The sequence below is a fragment of the Hyperolius riggenbachi genome, chromosome 7, assembly GCF_040937935.1.
Source record: "Hyperolius riggenbachi isolate aHypRig1 chromosome 7, aHypRig1.pri, whole genome shotgun sequence".
Classification (NCBI taxonomy): Eukaryota; Metazoa; Chordata; class Amphibia; order Anura; family Hyperoliidae; genus Hyperolius; species Hyperolius riggenbachi.
In genome coordinates this window covers 249571565-249591152 of record NC_090652.1, presented here as the reverse complement: position 1 = coordinate 249591152, position 19588 = coordinate 249571565, and the positions used below count along the sequence as shown (strand labels likewise).

General features: G+C 45.5%; 1 protein-coding gene and 1 long non-coding RNA gene across 4 annotated transcripts in view; one reads left to right on the top strand and one right to left on the bottom strand.

Annotated features, from left to right (window-relative positions):
* The window catches only part of GPR155 (G protein-coupled receptor 155), a 104182-nt gene extending 89148 nt beyond the window's left edge, over positions 1–15034 (bottom strand). For 2 of the 3 annotated variants that reach the window (XM_068245468.1, XM_068245470.1), the window contains exon 1: positions 5693–5940. The gene's annotated coding sequence lies outside the window, so the exon portion shown is untranslated. Of the gene's footprint in view, positions 1–5692; positions 5941–14913 lie in introns of those variants that run through there. The other variant, XM_068245469.1, reaches the window with a different exon arrangement.
* The window catches only part of LOC137524941 (uncharacterized), a 166689-nt gene continuing 152816 nt past the window's right edge, over positions 5716–19588 (top strand). Inside the window, exons 1-3 of the long non-coding RNA XR_011022818.1 lie at positions 5716–6119; positions 14865–15013; positions 19286–19359. This is a non-coding gene — a long non-coding RNA (uncharacterized lncRNA). The remainder of the gene's footprint in view (positions 6120–14864; positions 15014–19285; positions 19360–19588) is intronic.

The following is a 19588-nucleotide window of genomic DNA, read 5'->3' as shown; positions in this document are numbered from 1 at the left end:
CACATATTAGGTTACATATGTGCAAAAAGCACAAGCTGCTGTCCCTTTGTGGTTCCCAATTGGTGGAGTGTAGCTAGCCCTGAAAACCTGAACTTAATCGCATAGATGTTGGTTTATGGTATAATACCACAGGTGTGTGTGGTTAGCATGTTGACCAAAAGTGCAGGAATGTATTGCAAAAAGACAGGGCTGGCAGATTTGCTTTTGCATGTCAGCCTGCTTGCATACACCTAGACTGCTCAATCAAGGTCCACCACACACACATTAAACAAATGAATGCAGCTGAAGGTCTATATACACAAGGGATTAGGGAGTGCAATACATATTTACAGTGCTAACAGTGCTTAGTTGAGGTTTTCAGGGCTAGCTACACTCCACCAATTGGGCACCACAAAGGTAGAATTGGTGGGCTGATACATTGAATTGTTGTATACAGAATAGAGACACAGCTTATGTCTCAGTGTCAAGCACCCGAGCTATTCTATCATAGAGTGCCTTTCCACGATCCTCAAATTGCATGGATTTGAACAGGGGACCCAATGCTCTCAGGGAAAATCCCCCCCCCCCCCCAAACACAGACTAGGACACACTGTAGCCAGCGGCACCCCTTAGTATTCGGTACCCTACAGTATAGGTAGGTAGTCAAAGTAGCCTCCAATCTTTGGTAGCTGCCAGAGGGTCCTGTAGTATTAGGTAGCTAGCAGCCTTCCTCCCCAGTATAGGTATCCAGATGTGCCCCCACCATTTGGTGCCCTACCATTATATATAGACAGAGGTACCCCCCCTTAATATTTAGCCAAAGAGGTGCCCAGTATTTGATAGCTAGAGGCCCCCTCCCCAGTATAGGTAGCCAGAAGAGCATACAGTATTAGGAAGCTAGAGAGGGCCCCTCAGTACAGGTAGCCAGCAGTATCCTTCCCCAGTATCGGTAGCCAGGTGCACCCCCAGCATTAGGTGCCCCCCATTATAGGTAGCCAGATAATCCCCCTGTAATTTGTAGCCAGAGAGGTGCACAATATTATGTAACTAGAGAGGCCCCCGCCCCAGTATAGGTAGCCAGACATATGCCCTAACATTTGTTAGATATGTTAGTGTTAAGAGTAACAAGGGAAGGTGTGGGGCAGCTAATATCAACCTATGGGCATAACCCTATGAGACAAGAAAAGAAAAAAAAAATGAATAAGAAAGTTTCCCTCCTATCTCTCACCTGTTCAACATATGGCAACCATTTTCTTTCCATCTCTACGCTTCCTTCAAAATGTTTCAAGCTGTGTCACCACCCCCGTCTTAAGTCTATGCCTATCTAACAACTCCTCCCTCAAATCCTTCTATATTCGTCGGAGTTGCCAAATTCCACCCACCTTTCCCAACCCTGGTCCTCCCTTCTATGCATGATCTGTGTCAGCTCCTCCATTCTTTGTATATGTATCACCTCATGAAACCAGTCGAGAATGGAGGGAGCTGTTTCACATCTCCTTAGCTGCATTTATTAAATGCATCCCCAGGAATCCTCTATATTTTTTCACACTACCAGAATTAAGGTGTAAGAAGCACACGCACTGATCGCCAGATATGGGTACCTCAGCCAACTCCCACAAATACCATTTCACTCCCTTCCAGAAGTCTCCCAGCCTCTTGCAACCAGGGCTGTGGAGTCGGAGTCAAAGTCGAGGAGTCGGGGCAATTTTGGGCATCCGGAGTCGTTTATTTCATAAACTGAGGAGTCGGAGTCTGATGATTTTTCTAAAAACCCACAGACCTGTTAAGTATTAGACTAAGGAGTCGGAGTCGAGGCCATTTTGGGTACCCGGGGTCGAGGCCATTTTGGGTACCCGGAGTCGGCAGATTTTTGTACCGATTGCAACCACACATTATAAGCAGCAAGTCACTCCTTCTCCACATCTCACACAATCGGGGTCCACACCACACATCCAGTTCAGCCTATCTAGAGTGTAATTACATCTCATAGACACTTTATAGCCCGATTCCTGAACCCTAGCTGACACGGAAGCACCTAGAGTCATTTTAATTATCCTATCTTATTGGGTCGTCGACAGTCCCCTACCCAGGTCCATGTTCCATCTGTTCTTATAACCCTGGGTGTGATCCCTTCCTTCCCCCAGATATGCATAAATCCTCGCCAAGGTGCCCCTTATTTGCCCCCTATCTATGCAGAAGCTCTCAAAGTGAGTAAATTTCATAGAATGTTTCTCCTTGTTGCCAATGGTCAACAAGAAGTGTCTGAACTGCAGCAAGCTCCAGGTATCAACCTCATCAACCCGCAGCAGCTTAGCAACATCCCCCCACACTTTCCCATTCTCCATTTGCAATCAACGTGCGTGCCTGAAGTATCTCCTCCTCCCTCCACTGTCTATAACCCCCCCCCCCCCTTCTGGCACCCTGGTTCAAACTTCTGATTCTCTTAAATAGGCATCACTGCCTTTGACATGGGAGACCAGGGTTCGAATCCTGGCTAGGGTCAGTACCTATTCAGTAAAGAGTTCAAGGCAAGACTCCCCTAACACTGCAGGGTGGCTTCTTGAGCGCATCCCAGTGGCTGCAGCTCTTTAGCGCCTTGAGTCCGACAGTTGAAAAGCACTATACATATTTTCGGATTATTATTATTCAAAATGTAAGCTTTTCAATAATAGGATCATACATATCTATGTACATATAAAGGCCAATGAGAGGGAAAAAAAAAGAAAAACATCTGCAATCATTCAACATTCCCACTTGTGTGTGACCACAAATATGTTCAAGATGCATTAGTTTATTATAGTCAGATTACTCAGCCAGTTTACCCATATTCTCTGCTATTCTTATGCAGCTCTTACCATATTACTTTTCATTGAGATGTCTTGTAAGCGAGTACTGCGCATGTCCACTATTATTTCAATGCGCAATACTGTTGAGTACTGGATGCAGGACTGTGGAATCGGAGCAATATTTGGGTACCTGGAGTCGGAGGTTTCATGAACAGTCGTCTGAGTCGGGGGATTTTTGTACCGACTCCACAGTCCTGACTGGACGGACACACATAGGTGTCAGCTGAAGAGCCAGTTTGAATGCTGGGGGCCTCTAGTAACTGAATCCTAGCTAGCTGGAATATCTCATGCACTGGTACGAGGTAAATGATGAAGACAGATTAAAGTGAACCTCCGGACTAAAAATCGACTCAGCAGCACTGGAAAGGCCTGGTGTTTCTTTAACAGTTTCACAGCATCAGAACTTTGTTTCTCTTATACAAGCCTCATTTTTAGCTGCACAGAAAAAAACTGCCCGGGCTTTTTTCCCCTGATGCTGTGCAAAGCATGATGGAATTTCTGATGTTGTTCTCATTCTGCCGTTTTTGTGCAATTTTTTTTTTTTTTTACATTTTGAATTTGACATTTGAAGCCTAGCGTGTGCAGCTGGGAGGGGTAATCAGGACACACGACAGTTGGAACTGTGTCTCCTGCTCCTTGTCACCTCCTTTCAACCAAAAAGATGGCTGCCCCCATGACAAAGATGGCAGCCCCCATGAATCACAAACATTTGCCTGTTCTTTTAAAACAGGGTGGGTAAGATAATATATTACCTATCTATTCTAATTAACATAACTAATGTAACTTGATGACAGTATGTTTTTTTAGGCTGAAGTTCCCCTTTAAGGTTATGTGCAACACACACACACACACACACACACACACACACACACACACACACACGTTAAGAATCTAAATGGGTGGAGTTTACTGTTACACGTAGCCACTATCATGAAAAGTTGCATGTAAACACATACATATAAAATTAAACAGTTATCCTAAAGTAAAATGTACCATAAATTACTTTTTCCTCCAACTTTAAGTTGATGCTTCTTACATTAGCTAATGAAAATCCGTCAAATCTGACTAGTCAGTTTTCTCATGGGGTATTATAAGTAACCATTCCGATTTTACTTACTACCGTATAGTCAGTGACATAGGAAGAAAGTAAGATGCTAGTCCACTTTAGGGGACCCAGCAGGAAACCTCATATTGAACAATTCTCCAATCACAGTACCCTCTTACAGCATGAAGCATTGTGATTGGTTGAATAGTGTGGGCATAGTTTAGTACAAACTATCTGAAACCCAGCAGTTCGAGAGGGTGCAATCCACCCAATTACATTAGTGAAATTTCACAGAAATTTCCTTCCGAGTCCCATATACTAGACTAGTGTCTAAAGAAATTTACAGCGAGGGAAAATTATTTGGTATCCTGCTGATTTTATTAGTTTGCTTTCTGACCAAGAAATGACTAGTCCAGGATTGTTATGGTAGGTTTATTGTAGCTGTGAGAAACAGAGCAACAAAACAAAAGTACCCCCAAAAACCCAGATTTGCATACATCTTGGCATGTAAGACGACTTTCCAGGTCGTGGATTTTGCTGCCCGGGGGAGGCAGAGCTTTGCGCTGTAGCTCTCCCTCCATTCGCATCAATCTGGGCTGATCGCTGCCTCTCCTAGCCCCCCCCCCCCCAGTGAAAGAAGACTGAGAAAGGCAGGAGGAGGCAGAGATCCGCACAGATTGACACAAGTAAAAGCAGAGCTACTGCACAAAGCTCTACCTCTACACGGAAGGAGCGCCAACATTTGCCAAGGGGTGTTTGGGGTGATTGAGTGTTCAGCTGCGGGATGCAGCGTTTCAGGTATGGCATTAATACTAAAGAGGTCTCCAAAGTAAAAACTGTTTTTTTTGGGAGGTTTCAGAGTCTCTTTTAAATGTATTCAACCTGTTTGTCGAACAATTTCACTGGGAGGGGGCCAGTACTAGAATGAGGACACAGAGAGGACCTGAAATCTATGGGATCCAGAGCCTTCCCTCAAGTCAGAATCTAAAGTCTGGAACACACCATCTCCATGTAGTATGAGGGTCAACAGATTGGAATTCTACTGTGTAGATAAATTCCCATACTACATGGAGGTGGTCAAATTGGTCAGCGATCGCCCAATCAAAATTGAAAGAGTATACTAAGCTCAAGCCCCCTCCCTTCCTTCAGTGTTGCTTTAAAGGGGAACTGAAGAGAGAGGTATATGGAGGCTGTCATGTTTATTTCCTTTTAGACAATACCAGTTGCCTGGCAGCCCTGCTGATCCTCTGCCTCTAATACTATTAGCCATAGTCCCTGAACAAGCATGCAGCAGATCAGGTGTTTCAGACTTATAAGTCTGATCTGACAAGACTAGCTGCATGCTTGTTTCTGGTTTTAATCAGATACTACTGCAGAGAAATAGACCAGCAGGGCCGCCAGGTAACTGGTATTGATTAAAAGGAAATAAACATGACAGCCTCCATATACCTCTCTCTTCAGTTCCCCTTTAACCAGTCACAGAGATATGGCACTATTCAACAAGAATGTCTAGTAGTATATGGCCATACAGAATAGAGGGCAAGGTTAGGCTTTGCATAGACAAGGGGTATAGGGTAGAACAGAGGGTCACCTACACCCCAAAACTCCATATTCAAGTAAATCGGTTTGCCTACTATCCAGCATCAAAGTATGAGACATTCACCCTAGATAAAGCAAAGTAACCGAGTAAGCATGGAGGTGAATATTATAAAACACTGCAGCTCCAGTTCTGCTCACAGCATGTGCCTCTCAGTCCACCTGTCAAAAGCCAATCACGTGACAGTAGTAGTGTGCCCAGTGCACGCAGCTCGCCCATGCTCACCTGTACGGCTAAATAGCCCTTTACCAGGGAGGCTCGTTCACCTTCTCCATGGCTGCCAACGGCGCCCGTCGCTATTCCTGTGCACTGTGTCTGATACCGCTGAGTGGCTCTTCACTGCAGCTCAACTTCACCTACAGAACAACCTTCCCTCATTCACCAACGCAGCCCAGAACTGACGCAACTCGGCCACCACCGACAGCCAAGCAAGCAGGAGAGCGAATAATCAGCAGAGCCTGCAGCATCTCAACCTGCTACACCAATCACATGAGGGCTGCCAGGTCACGTGGACCATCCATAGCAGAATGGGACGAGCTCTGTGTGGGGAAAACATGCCACACTCCTGACTGACGCGCCAGGGGCAACCAATGGGGCTGGCGTTCCACAGTTTTGATCCAAGAATCAAATAATGACTCACTGCAGCGTGCTGGTGTGCACATTTATATATTATATATAGCAAAGTAATAGCAATATAGTAATAATATTAACGTGCAGTATATAATAATAGCAGCAAATACTATAGTAGCATATACTGTGAAGTGCTGTTGTGTAAGCTAAGCTTATGTAGTCGATTGTGGGGTGAAATAGATATGCTCACTTTTTGTTACAAACTTGCATAATGTATAGGACGGACAAGTGAATGAGCTTATTTAGGGTGCATTTACACAGGAAATAAGAGTGAAAAAGTACAGTATATAGAATGTGCAGGGCTTCAGGGCATCACACATATCAGCCACAATAATAGGGCTCTGTGTGGCTGATATTGGGCTCTATTCACAATCATTTTAAATTCCCGAATGAAATAAGACCATCTGGACACTCACACCATTTTACGCATGATCACTAACCGTAAAATTAGCGTAAAATTGTACGCATTATTTACCTGCATGAGTAAAACGTGTGGTACAAGTCTGTAATTCCAGCAAAAAAAAAACAAAATTCACAAATATCACCTACTAGTACTTGGTGATGTATTTCGCTTCCCATTGATTTAAAGTAGAGTGACCATATTTTTGTGGGTCCAACCTGGGACGGGGTGGGGGGCGGCGCGCGCAGCGCGCCGCGGCGAAAAGTGGGAAGGAGTGAGGAGCACGCAGCGGCGAAGACTGGGGGAGGGGGCGCGCGCCGCGCCGAAAAAATGGGCGTGGCCATGACATTGTATGGGCGGAGCTAACGTAATGATGTAACAGCGAGGCATAAGAAAGCAGTGTTTACGCCATGATGTGGACAAACGAGACTTTGTATCATGGGTGTGCAGAAACTGTGTGATGCTAATAGTATACCGTAACCACAAAGCAGCAAACATAGCCATCTATGACCATTAAATAATAAATGCAGTAACAGTTACCCCGGACACCAGAAAATAAACGCAATAGGCAACATGTCAGTATAAAATAAATGCAATGCGGGCAAACATGTCAGTACAAAATAAACGCAATGCGGGCAACATGTCAGTACAAAATAAACGCACTGCGGGCAAACATTTCACCAGAAAAGAAACGCACTGCGGCCAAACATTTCACCAGAAAAGAAACGCACTGCGGGCAAACATTTCACCAGAAAAGAAACGCACTGCGGCCAAACATTTCACCAGAAAAGAAACGCAATGCGGGCAAACATTTTGCCAGAAAAGAAACGCACTGCGGGCAAACATTTCGCCAGAAAAGAAACGCAATGCGGGCAAACATTTCGCCAGAAAAGAAACGCACTGCGGGCAAACATTTCACCAGAAAAGAAACGCACTGCGGCCAAACATTTCACCAGAAAAGAAACGCAATGCGGCAAACATTTCACCTGGAAAAGAAACAATGCGGGCAAACATTTCACCAGAAAAGAAACAATGCGGGCAAACATTTCACCTGGAAAAGAAACAATGCGGGCAAACATTTCACCTGGAAAAGAAACAATGCGGGCAAACATTTCACCTGGAAAAGAAACAATGCGGGCAAACATTTCACCTGGAAAAGAAACAATGCGGGCAAACATTTCACCTGGAAAAGAAAGCATTTACTCACCTGGCAGAAGTGTCCGGCCTCTGGCGCGCTGCTCCGTCCCGGGACCGTCTTCCTCCTCCTGCTCTTCTCTCCCGCGCTGACAGGGCTACGGCAAGATGGCGCCCGAAGCCCTGTACTAGTGACACAAATAGGTCTCCAGTACAGGGCTTCGGCAGCCATCTTGCCGTAGCCCTGCTCGCCTGCCGGTGTCGGAAACAGACACCGGAAGAGGAGGCTGGAGCGGGGCTGCGGGCAATGAACTGGCACGGCGTCTATAGACGCCGCTGCCAGTTCATTGAGGAGAGAGTGGCCAGAGTCCCGAGGCCGGGACGTCCCGCTGCTGAAAGCGGGACGTTTCCCGGGACCTCATTAAGCCTGGGACAGCGGACCCCGAATCCGGGACGTGTCCCGGGCAATCCGGGACGTCTGGTCACTCTATTTAAAGGGACTCCAAGGTCTGAATAAAAACGAAATTGGTACTCACCTGGGGCTTTCTGCAGCCCACCGTAGGTCGGGAGGTCCCACGGCGTCCATCTGGCGCTTCTCCCTTGGCCTGTCCGGAAATGGCTGCCCGCCGGCTCCACTGGGCCTGAGTGTCGGGCTCCTTCTTCCTGAAACATCACGTCTGTTGTCACTACGCTGGCCCCTTGGCGGCCGGCGTGACATTAATCGCGCATGCGCAGTACTGTCACGGCGGCCGCCATGATGACACGAGGCGGCCGGCGTGGTGACGTTTAAGGAAGAGGAGCCTGACACTCGGGCCCAGTGTCGCCGGGCAGCCATTTCTGGACAGTCCCAGGGAGAAGAGCCAGATGGACACCGTGGGACCTCCCGACCTACGGTGGGCTGCAGAAAGCCCCAGGTGAGTACCAATTTCGTTTTTATTTAGAGGTCAGAGTCCCTTTAAATGTAGTCTGGAGCCTTGAGCGCTGTGTTTGCTGGACTTTAATATTTTTTTATTTTTTACAAGTTTTTTTATGCCACTTTTTTCTGCATGGTTATTATGTAATTACGCATGTTTTCCCAATTTTTACATTATGCGGAAAATTTTAGTGAATGTGGAAAAAATGCGGAAATTATCACTGGCGGTAATAAAGCGGTCAAAAATCTCTTACCGCATGTTTGATTGTGAATAGAGCCCATTGTGGTAAAACCTCTCCCAGCCAGTGATGTCATAACCATGGTCCTGACAGTTTGCTGTCTGTGAAAAATGTTGCATTGTGGGAAATAACAGCTTTTTCCAACTGCCAAGCAAGCAGTATCTCCCTCTGTGCATAGAACTCTCAGTAACTCACATGCCATACAGATCACCTGAGAGGACTAAAGATGTCACCATCTCACCTGTGATACATTTCAGTATGTAAACAAAAAGAGCCGCAACTTATAAAATGCAGTGGATGAATTTAGGCAAACTTTCAAATACAAGAAAAAGCCATCCGTGTACTAATCAATCAATGTCCACAAAAACATGTCCAAAGCGTATACAAAGTAAGGGACTTATTCCTTTATTAAAATCACTTAAAACATTGCAGAGGGTAGCATTGAGTCCTGTGTGTGTATGATATATTATAGTGACACATACAATAATGGACACATAAATATTATACAGTATAATCTCGGGAGTTCTGGGAGTTGTAATTGATGGGGATTTAAACTTCAGAACTCACATCTCGGCTGTGGTGAAATCATCCTATTTTCAACTTAAGAACATCGCAAAAATCAAGCACCTCATGATCCCCCCAGAAGATCTACCAACTTTAGTTCATGCCTTCATTACCTCCCGACTGGACTACTGCAATGCTCTCTACAATGGCCTTCCAAAAAAGGTCTTATACCGCCTACAGCTGATACAGAATACTGCTGCCAGACTGCTAACCACCCAACCCCGTCACTGCCACATAACGCCAGTCCTGCACTCCCTTCACTGGCTACCTATAGAATGGAGGGTCCTATTCAAGATCGGCCTACTGACATTTAAATCCATGAATAATCTGGGCCCTGCATACATGAAAGATATGTTGCAGCTGCGTAGCAATCCCCGCATTCTCAGATCCACAGGTTCTAATAATCTAGTCATACCCAGAGTCCACTTGAAAACTTTTGGTCCCAGAGCCTTCTGTCATGCTGGCCCTACGTTTTGGAACTCCTTACCTCAACAGATCAGGACAGCTCCATCCCTGGACGTGTTTAAATCCAGACTGAAAACCCACCTGTTCAGTTTGGCATTTGCAGAAATATAACTTTTGTTGTGTGAATACTTCATCCTACTACCAATTACTGAATCTGAGAGAGCCTAAGCGCTTTGAGTCCTATGGGAGAAAAGCGCTATAGAAATGTTATTGTATTGTATTGTATTGTATAATAAACTCTGATATTGTAATCTACCTCTTCAGGTCCCGGGCCAATCTCCATTATACATTTATGGGAGCAATGCCTATTATAGTAAACTCTAATATAATAAAACTTCTTTTATAGTAAACATGTTTTTTTGCCCCATACATGATGCTGACTCTGGATAAAGTAAACATTGGGCGGTGCATGCGTCATTATATGTCAGTGTGAAACCCATGGCTGGTTGTAAGTGAGTTGATGCCTGTTAACATCTGTAAGACAAGACGAATGGCTCCAGCGCTGGATGTACAGTGCTGTACAAATAAGCAGCCTGGGGATGCAAAGAGGATGCAGCGTTACTACTTCCACTTTGTGATCACCGATAAATGTGTTGTCACTGTCCTCCCACAGGATTGTACGCACTCCCGGGTATCTCTTCCCTTATTAGCGATTACGCTCCTGGTAGCGTATGGAACGCAATTATACAGGCTACTTTCACTTGTAGTACAGATAAGAGTGGGCCGTCTCGCTGCAAAACTAAGGAGGGTGGAGAGGAGAGTGCCAAGTCCTGCCGGCGGTGGTATCAGAGCCACTACCATTAACGATGCGAGTGGCTTATCATGATTGACTGCATTTAGAAGAGAGAATTAATGATTGGCACAAGTGTGAGCAGAAAGTTTTTCAGGACACATGCTGCAAGTTTCGACCACAGGGGTATCGGAGCCACTCACGGGAAGCCACTGGCTGCCTCTATTCAGTGACGGCTGCAATTTTTGAGGAGCCCTGGACACTGTACCAGCAATTTGTCTAGCCTAGCTATGCAGCCCTAAGGTATACTTAACCCTGTAGTCCACCAAATGTACTGTACCTTTAATGGGAGACAGAGTTGCTCCTGTGCTGCAGAGAGAGTAAAGAGATAGGGCTTACCCACAGGATCTGAAATGAACGACACTGGATATCCACCCCCGCACAATCTCACGCGTATCGCAGCACAGTGAGTCCCCAACATTGTAGTGACCGTTCGTTCATGAGTTCCTGTATTCGGACCATAAGACGCAGTGACTTTTTCTCCCCACTTTTGAGGAAAAAAAGTGTGCCTTATGGTCCAAAAAATAAAGTACTCCATAAAAAAGTCCTCTAAGTGCAGTATTTTAAAACATAGGACATCTTTATTCCCACACTTGTATATGTTACGGCCAGAACCCGAAGTCTGGCCACTTCGGGTTCTGGCCGGTCAGTATGCGAAGTGGCCGGCTCCTGCCGCCAATGTGAGAAACGGGCTTCAGTTTCGGACTTTGGCCGGCCAGAACGCGTTGTGACTTCACGTGGCCGGCCAAGTCCCGAAGTCCCACTCACCGCCGCCAGGAAGCCCCGCTCACCTCATCCCCTGCTGCCGCTAACTATTCAGACCTCCGATCAGGGCGACCGTACCTGGGAGGCAGAGAGAGGCATAGCAGCTGCCAGCTCACGCGAGACCCACTGGACCCGAACACTTCAATGCAGAAGTGACGTCATTGAACATTTCTGCATATGAAGTGTATGGGTCCGGGCGGGTAGCGTGCGCGCTGCTCTGCCTTTCTCCGCCTGGTGGTCGCCCTGATCGGAGGTCTGAGTACTTAGCGGCAGCAGGGGATGAGGTGAGCGGGGCTTCCTGGTGGCACCTCCAGCAAAGTTCCCCCAGCCCAGCAAAGCACCCCCAGCTATGCAAAGCCGCCCCCCCCCCCCCGACCATGCAAAGCATTTCCAGCCACGACCAGCCCAGCAAAGACCCCCCCCCCCAGCCATGCACAGCCCCCCAGCAAAGCACCCACCACAGCCATGCACAGCCCCCCAGCAAAGACCCCCCCAGCCATGCGCAGAACACCCACAGCCATGTTCAGCCCCCAGCAGAGCACCCACAGCCCTGCACAGCCCCCAGCAGAGCACCCCCAGCCATGCACAGCCCCTGAGCAAAGCACCCCCAGCCATGCACAGCCCCCCAGCAAAGCACCCCCAGCCATGCACAGCCCCCAAGCAAAGCACCCACAGCCATGCATTCCCCCTCATCTGTGACTAATCACCACTGTAATTTGATCTCTCCCCTGTGTCACCTGACTTCCACAGCAGAGCAGGTAATTTAAAAGCACAGGATGTTAACAATGTCTTCTCCCAAGAAAGCAGGATGTAGACACACTGCAGATTTATTGCAGGATTTGTATCAGCTGTAATTAAGAAATGCTTTTCTTTAAAAAAAAGATTAGTATGCTGTATCTTTCAGAGCAGAGCGGAAGTGCCATTCATGGTGCTGGACAGGACCCGGGATGTTCTGGAATTTGTGCGTTTTGGACTTTGGCCGACTGACTTTGGCTGTGTCTAGAACTGGCCGGCGAATGTCAGAAATTCCCAGCATTTTGGACTTTGGCTGACGTAAAATCGGCCAGTTCTAGAAACGGCCGGCCAATTCTAGAATTGGTCGATTTCTGGTTTTGGCTGTAACATATATACATAAATAAATAAAAATATAAATAAAAAACCCACATCATAGGTTGGTAGCCATGGAACCCATCAAATATCCAGTTCTCAAAGGTTCATATAAAGTCACAAGAGATTGCTGCCCTCTCTCCTAGAATGTAGAGCTTTCGAGCATATTGCTTTCGATGAGGGTGCGCAGGAATATATGTTTTGTTTTCACCATGCTTCTTTGTGTTCAAGTCTGCTTAAAGAGGAACTCCAGTGAAAATAACGTAATGAACAAAAGTGTTTAATTTTTACAATAATTATGTATAAATGATTTTGACAGTGTTTTCCCAGTGTAAAATCTTTCCTCTCCCTGATTTACATAATAATATTTATCACATGGTGACATTTTTACTGCTGGCAGGTGATGCCAGTGGAAGTAGCTGCTGCTTGATTTTTTGGCAGTTGGAAACAGCTGTTATTTCCCACAATGCAACAAGGCTCCCACAGTGTGATGTCAGCACCATGGTCCTGACATCACACTGTGGGAGGGGTTTCAACACAATATCAGCCATACAGAGCCCCCTGATGATCAGTTTGAGAAAAGGGAAAAGATTTCACATGGGAAAGGTGATATTAGCTACTGATTGGGATGAAGTTCAATCCTTGGTCATGGTTTCTCTTTAAACTTGGTTTGGTTTTTAAATAAGGAAAGGCCTCTATGAAATTAACTTCATTGTTAACTTGGCCCTAAGTGTGTGACTTTCCATGTCTGGCATGTTACCATGAATGCATGACAAATCTCTGTTAGGAGGCCACTTCTCTTTTCCATTTGCACATTTGTTTTAGTCAGCATCTTTTGCATTCCGGGTTTCAAAACCATGTCTGTGCTGGCTACACCGAGAAAGCAGCCCTCTGCTGTGATTAGTTTTACATTGCAAAATAACATTAGATTTACATTGTATGTTGGTGCTTCACCTGCTGATTTAACTTCTATAGTTTTGTGACCAAAAGAGATATGTCACTTCACTACTGCTGCAAAGAAGTCTTTGAAAGAGATGTCACACTGCACAGAGGAATTTGCAATTTGCCCCTCCTATGCTGCTTTACTCCCCACTGGCCCCCCTGCTTACATATGTCTAGGTGACTTTTATGACTCTTTCTTCTCTTCATCTTCCTTGAGTAAATGCGCACATTATTATTATGTGTGGCACACACTAAGGTTGCCGGCATGGGCATAACAATGACCCCTGCCATCGCAGGGGGGCCCAGAGGCTTTGGGGTCCCCTCTTCCTCCCTCTCCCCAACCACAAGTGCAACCAATTAGCAAAAAAACCCTCCCTGTTTGATCACAAAAACAATGTGTACAGGAGCATGTGTCATTTTTTCCTGCTTCCAGATGCTGCTTTACAGCTGAACACTCTTTGCTGCCATCGCTGGCTCCTGATCACGTGACCCGCATGGGGTTTGGAGCCCTATGCTCAGGGGTGTAACAATAGACCCTGCAAGGGATCCCTCCGCAGGGGGGCCCCAGAAGCCACAGGGGGCCCCGTGGGGGGAAAAGTTTGAGAGACTGACAACTAAGGGCATGGAGAGAAAACGTATTCTGCTCTCGTACCATTGTTATATTGACTGCATGTGTCCACCACACAGATAAGGAATCATACACACTTTGGAATTTGTACACTGTCCCTGCTCCCTAGGGTTCGTAAAGAACATCTGTCTCACACTGCAGCAAAGTTCTAATGACTTCATGTACAATGTTACAAAGGAGTCATGGGCTGAAAAAAAGTTGTAGACCTTCCCTCAGAAAAGATTCCTAGATTCTTATCACACACAGGCTAGTGACCTTATGGTGTCTGATTACAGACACAGTGGAGTGGATAAGATTGATGTCTGACTGTCACTGTCTCATTGAGTGCTTGTTGTCTCATACTGAGTCCAAGATCCTATAATAACAGTATCAGGGGTAGCATAGATTGCCTGACATTTTCTTTAAGTGTAAGTGTTTTTATCTGCATGGGGAAAACACATTGGTCCTCAGTTTTCCTGTGCAGAAAGCGAGGGAGGTGGGGGCCCCATCCAAAGCCACTAGGACTCGCTCTATAGGCAGTAGCAGTGTTAGGGAGACTTGCCTAAGGTCTCCTACTGAATAGATGCTGGCTTACTGAGATTTGGACCTAGGTCTCCTGTGTCAGAGGAAGAGCCCTTAATCATTACACTATCCAGGCAGTCATAAGGAGGTGGCTTGGACAGCATGACACTTTAGCTTGGTCACTATGGTATTGGCATTGCAGGATGGGAGAGGATCTACAGCAGAGAAATTTACTTTATGAGGTGCGCATGCTATTTTTTTTTTTTAAATCCTAGATTTTTTTCTCTAACCCATAAACACCATACTTGTTTGCCAACAGAGACAAGTAGCCGGATGAAAATAGGGACTCATTAAAGCTGCATACACACGTGTGATGTTTCTTGGCAGAGGCGGTCTAGCGTGTTTACAGTGGCCCCCGATCACCCGTCTAATGGACGATTGGCCATGGTGGATCAACTCAGACGACGGGTAATGTTTTTCCCTTTCCATCATTTGCTGCTCTGTCATCCCTCCCCCTCTCCATAGCAACAAAATACAGCCTGAACTGTCATCGTGTCCCAATCCCTACAGGATGTACTACCCAGCTTAAACAAGATAAGTACTTATACAAACATTGCCTTTGTTATTGTGTATTCCTTTAGCACTGAAATCTAATGCAACACTTTTGTAGCAATTTACAAAGTTGAAATTAAGAAATTACTTATCTCTCAACAAAAGAGGAATTTTGTCGGCACTCAGGGAAAAATGTTCTCAGAGAGCTCTGTCTTTGCACCACTTTCCCCTTGCAATCAGCATAATAATTGATCTTGTGGCTACCAGCAGTATAAGTCCCTTCCACAAAGTCTGCTGCTAATTCTTTCAGCTAGGCTGCCTAGCATTGCATGACCAAACACTTACTACAGGGATTTTTGGCTGTATGAGTCTCATTTGACACAAAAGGTCACATATGATCTGTTCGGATATTTAGAGGCAGTGCTGCTCAAATCCGATCCGGAGGAAATCCAGATAGTAGCTATTCGGATTTTATCAGGTTAAACTAAAATCACCTGTGCGGGCTGGGCGGGGGGTTTAATCTTACCTATCATGACGTCTTCTCCGTCCGTCCCTCGGCGCCTCCTGTGATGCGCTCCAATCCGGCGTCACATGACTATCCATTTCCTCCTTCAACCGGGAAGGAGGAAGTGTTTTTAGTCATGTGACGCCTTGAAAATGGGCTTCAACCCTTTCCACCCGTATGTCCCGCTATGCGAAAAACCCAATGCGCTCGTATGCTCCGCTATGCGGGACATACCTGCAGCGGCGGTTTGCAGCGCATCGGGACCGCCGCAAACCGCCGATCACTGTGTGACCATTTGTGGGCATGTAATACTACATGCCCACACTGTCAGTGCCCCCCAGCCCCATACCTGATGTCCGCCATCAGCGCTAGAAGGAAGCGACATATAGATTTAAATGTCAATTCCGTTTTTTTTTATGAAAAGTGGTTGCCGATTCATTTTTGCAGATTCCATTCTGCAAAAAAAAAATGAAAAATGATTGCAGATTAAATTATATTTTTCTTGCAGATTGCCTGCAACGTTGTACAGAGAATGAATGGCATCCTACGGGATGGACTGGGGGAGGGTGTAAATAGTAGCCAGTATTTTATTGCTATGCTAATATGCTTAATCGAAATACCAACGATTGCATTGTGTGTAGGGACAGTAAGACCCCGGGTGGCGGGCATAAAACTACCTATTATAGTGAAACTTGCTCACGCAGGCCCGGATTACACCCAGGAAACTGTTTCTCAATTTACCATACCTTGGCTTTCTCCTCTGCTACCAGCCAATAGAAGATGCCAACCACAAACAGTAGATGCCTGTAGAACTGTGTGCTAGGTCCCCTGGACCTAAGTCAGGCCGGTGCCTTGTCTCAGCCGGATTGCTCCTACGGCCTCAGGACGACACCAAAAGAATGCAAGAGACGGCACACAAATTGCTGCAATGATATTGCTGTATTCAGAATAAGAGCACACTACATGTTACGGATATAACATCCTTCCTCAGGTGTATAACGTTATACATATATAATATACATATATCACATATATCATTGCAGCCATTTGTGTGCCGTCTCTTGCATTCTTTTGGTGTCGTCCTGAGGCAATAGAAGATGCCAAACTGTCCAAATAAGGTATCAAATTAAAACGTTATAATGTGTTTTTTAAAATAAGATTTACCATGTTACGTTGTTATGTTCCATGTTAAAATGAGAGAGAGAGTAAGAGGGAGAGCGCATTTCTTTTTAAAAAAACGAGCAGAAACGACTTCCTTTAGGAAAAAACTCTGAGTGGAAAGAGTTAACAGGGCTGTTCTAGCTATAATGAGGCCCTGGGCAAAATTAACATGTTTTTCCCCCGGTGTCTGGACCCACCAGGTCTTCTACCAAGTTTTCTGTGGTGGTCCCAGGGGCCCCTGCAGAGCTTTCAGCAGTGGAGCGAACTCACCTATCCGGCTGCCGCACATCTTCATCATCAGTCTGTGCGCTCCTGTCTTCATCCTTGCTGGGACAACTCTTCTCAATAACCCAACAACATGTAACTACATAATAACGTGCTGCTGGGTCACAGAGAAGGCCAGTGAGCGCACGGACTGATGATGGAAGAGTGCAGCTGCTGAAAACTCTGCAGAGGTCCTGAGGATCACAGAAAAGTTGGTGGTAGACCTGCCAGGCGGCAGCAGCCAGCTTGGAGGCACTGAGCAATTGCCCAGTTTGCTCCTATGGAACTGCCATCCTAGGGCTTTAACATTAATAAAAGCCGAAGTTTTCATATTTTTGCAAATGTTCGAAAACAACATAGTGTATGCTGAAAACCACTCTTAAAGGGAACCTAAACTGAGAAGGATATGGATTTCTCCTTTTAACATAATACCAGTTGCCTGACTCTCCTGCTGAAGCTGTGTCTCTAATACTTTCAGCCACAGCCGCTCAACAAGCATGCAGAGCAAGTGCTCTGACTGAAGTCACACTGGATTAGCTGCATGCTTGTTTCAGGTGTGTGATTCAGCCGCTACTGCAGCCAACGAGATCAGCAGGACTTCCAAGCAACTTGTATTGTTTAAAAGGGAACATCCATATTACCTTTAATGCTAGGTACACACGTTATGTTTTTTCGTTCGATAGATGCGTTCGATTGATAATTTCTGTCATGTACGATATTACTTTCGATCATTTTACTGCTCGATTTCTCATATAAGTGAATGTAAATTGATAAGAAAAGATAAGAGAATTGGCCGGGTAACCGAGCGGAAAAATGAATCGAAAATCGATTGAACGGGAAATCGACCGGAAAAACGCACCATGTGTACCCAGCATAAAGATGAAGACTCAGTACAAATGAGTTAGGAAGCACCCCCAGCCATTGGCCAATGGCGACTGGTATGTTAATAGTCTGGCAATTTGAGTACTTTCAAATGATTTTCTGGCCAGAATATTGCAACACTTCCAGCGGTCTACCACAGAACAGCTCACTTCTCATCGGACTGTTAAGAAAGATGCAGATTGCCTCAGACATCTGTTCCGAGAGATGCCATCTCACTCATTTAAATAGGTTCTGTGATTCATTCGTTTCAGTGTGTTCTCTACCACTAATCTAATCTCCCCTCAGCATTTATGTAATTCATGTGCGTTGTCAGCCCTCAATTCATGTGTCTTCCTCAGAGGCTGCCTATAACAGACAGGATACAGTTCATTATTGTTATCACAAAACTCAAATCCCAGTGGCATAGCAACAGGAACTGTAGAGGTTGCAACTGCACCAGGGCCCTCAACAGCAGTATTAACTTTATTGGTACTGTGCTAGTAATGATTACTTCTATAGATGCTTTAACTAGTTAACCACTAAGGGTTTTTTCCCCATAAAGAAAGCATCTGGGGTTTTTAAAAAAAATGCACATCTACTTCCCTGGGGCTTCCTCAAGTTCCTGGCAGCTTACGTGTCCCTCGCCGCAGCTCTGCTCCCAACCGGTGGCCCGGGGTCCCCTCTGTAGCAGCAGCCGACCTGGCGAGGTTGGCAGCCTCAGCACCTGCGCAAGCTTGCGGCTGCACCACTCGATCGAGCTCACGTAGCTGAGAGCAATTTGAACATGCGCAGAAATACTGCCCTTGCACAGAACGCCCCCGGTTGTGGAAGCGCAACCGCGAGGCTGCCAGCCTCGCCATGTCGGCTGCTGCAACAGAGGGGACCCTGAGCCATCGGCTGGGAACGGAGCTGCGGCGAGGGACACATAAGCTGCCAGGAGCTGGAAGATGCCCCAGGTAAGTAGATCTGCAATTTTTTTTTCAAAACACCAGATGTTTCCTTTAAGGACCAAAGCAATTTTCTCCTTTCAGCGCTCCTCCCTTTCATTCGCCAATAACTTACTCACTACTTATCACAACAAAATGATCTTTATCTTGTTTTTTTCGCCACCAATTAGGCTTTCTTTTGGGTGGTACATGTTGCTAAGAAATATTTTATCCTAAATGCATTTTAACAGGATTAATAAGAAAAAAAATGGAAAAAAAAAATTATTTCTCAGTTTTCGGCCATTATAGTTTTAAAATAAAAGGTTCTACTGTGAATAAAACCGACACATTTTATTTTCCCACATATCCCGGTTATTGCAAAATTAATGAAAATATTTCCCTAATACAATGTAGGGTGACAATATTTTATTTGAAAATAAAGGTATACTTTTTCTATTTTGTGACCCCTAGTTTCAAGACCATATTTGCAAAAATACAGTAATATACTCTCATGACATACATATTTGAAAAGTGCAGTACCTAAGGTAATTATGTATTTTTTATTGTCTTTTTTTTAATATGCAACTGTTTTATTTGGGTAACTATGGAAGGGTGGTGGAGGTAAGGGATTATTTTAATAATATATGTATGTACTTTAATAAAAAAAATGTATGTAGGTGTAATTTTACTATTTGGCCACAAGATGTCCTCATAGTTTTTCTTCCTGTGCGTACTGTTAGTACGCTAACAGGAAGTAATGTGTGTATGTGTTAC